This window comes from Lipotes vexillifer, unplaced genomic scaffold (genome assembly GCF_000442215.2).
Source record: "Lipotes vexillifer unplaced genomic scaffold, Lipotes_vexillifer_v1.1 scaffold1276, whole genome shotgun sequence".
Taxonomy (NCBI): Eukaryota; Metazoa; Chordata; class Mammalia; order Artiodactyla; family Lipotidae; genus Lipotes; species Lipotes vexillifer.
Window position 1 is genome coordinate 636,293 of NW_006798658.1, and position 1,549 is coordinate 637,841.

The 1,549-nt window shown below is 50.9% G+C and overlaps 1 protein-coding gene across 1 annotated transcript in view; it reads left to right on the forward strand.

Moving 5' to 3' along the window:
- The first annotated feature begins 426 nt into the window (after positions 1–426).
- The window catches only part of SPRY1 (sprouty RTK signaling antagonist 1), a 6,731-nt gene continuing 5,608 nt past the window's right edge, over positions 427–1,549 (forward strand). The window contains exon 1 of the mRNA XM_007470731.1: positions 427–564. The gene's annotated coding sequence lies outside the window, so the exon portion shown is untranslated. The remainder of the gene's footprint in view (positions 565–1,549) is intronic.

A 1,549-nucleotide genomic window follows, 5' to 3' on the forward strand; every position in this document is an offset into this window, starting at 1 on the left:
TTATCATCTTTTTTCTATCAATATACATTCTCTCACTAACTGATCAGAAGTGATGGCTTGATATACAACTTTTTAATCTTCTTTTATTCTTCAAAATTGTTTTCTAATTCAACTTTAAGGATAGAGTCCACCAATCCTTTTACTGAGATTGATGACTAAAGACTGCTGACTAGATTTAAAGGTATTCTTTCATGACAAACAGCATTGCAGGATTTTTAGAGGCAATCCACATTTTTAGAGGACGTTTTTCACAGGAGGGTACAGGGCAACATTTCCACGCGAGAACTCATGAACGAAAGAGGAAACGACTGTTGGGGAAATCCTGCTCCAGGTTTTCAGGCAGCCCGTATGATTGACATATGATATCACTGGAGGCGTGTCCTGGAGTGGAGGTGGAGGTGCCCGCGACGAGCTGAAATTCTGCGGAGCCGGAGTGGGACTGCTCTGTAAGGCACTCAGTGGTTTGCAGAGTGGTAGCTGCAGACAGAACTCCCTGCCCTGGATAAGGAGCAGCTACAGTCGCTGTTAATGTGCCTGAAAAGCAATTTCCAATCTTTGCGTTAGGTAAGAACTGTTTCCTTCCTTTCTTTCCGCAGACATTTTAGGAAAGGTCAGGTGAGAAATGTTGGCTTTTGTAAGGAACTGGTTATTTCTTTGAACTCGCTTTAGATATAAGATTACTGGTTGCATTTCAAATTACCAGTAGCATTCCCACTACTAAAACTAATGCTCTTAAAGTAAATGCTACCACCAAAAGAAAAAGCAGGGCCCCTTTCCCTCCCCCCCTCCCCGCGTAAGCGAACTACTTAACAAGGTTAAAGTCTGAAACGGTCGGATGTGTGAAAAACTGGGTGGTTTATGCCGAAGAGGGGCTGGCACTCGGGTGTGTGGACCAAATGCGTGTTTGTTTAGGCATTGTTGGCGACCGAATCCCGAGAAGCAGTTGTCTAAAACCTGAATTTCCCGTCTCTGTGTATTGATTTCCAATGCGCAGAGGCGTCGCTTGAACGTTGTTTGAACTCCTAGGCATTCCAAGGGGCAAAAGCACTTCGGCAAAAACGTGCAAGACTGCATGTTACTGTGGTTCGCTGCTGACACGCCGACTGTGCGCCCGCCTGTCAATCACTGGGAGAGCAACAGCCAGCACATGGCAGCGGGTGCGGGCGGCTGGCGAGCTGGCGAGCGGCCCGCTCCGCTCCACTCTCCTCCCGGGCGGCGGAGCGCGCTGCGCGGCCAAGTGCCTGGAAAGAAAGGGAAATTGACGTGTTTTTCTCTCCAATCGTCTGTAGCAGGCATTTCGGCCGTGGAAGAGGAGGGTCGGAGGGCTGGGAGTGAGCGCTGCCCGGGAGACGCTGACTGCCAGCACCGGAGTTCCCGGGGACGCCGTGCCCCCACTTGCCCGGCGTGCGGGATCGGGAAAGTGCCTGGACCTGCGCGGGGGGACCTGCGCCCCGCCTCCTCCCCGGAGGAAAACCCCCAAACCTCGGCTGCCTTCACCACCACCCCTCCAAAAGCCGGTAAAAAATAAAATAAAAAATCCCCCCCCCCC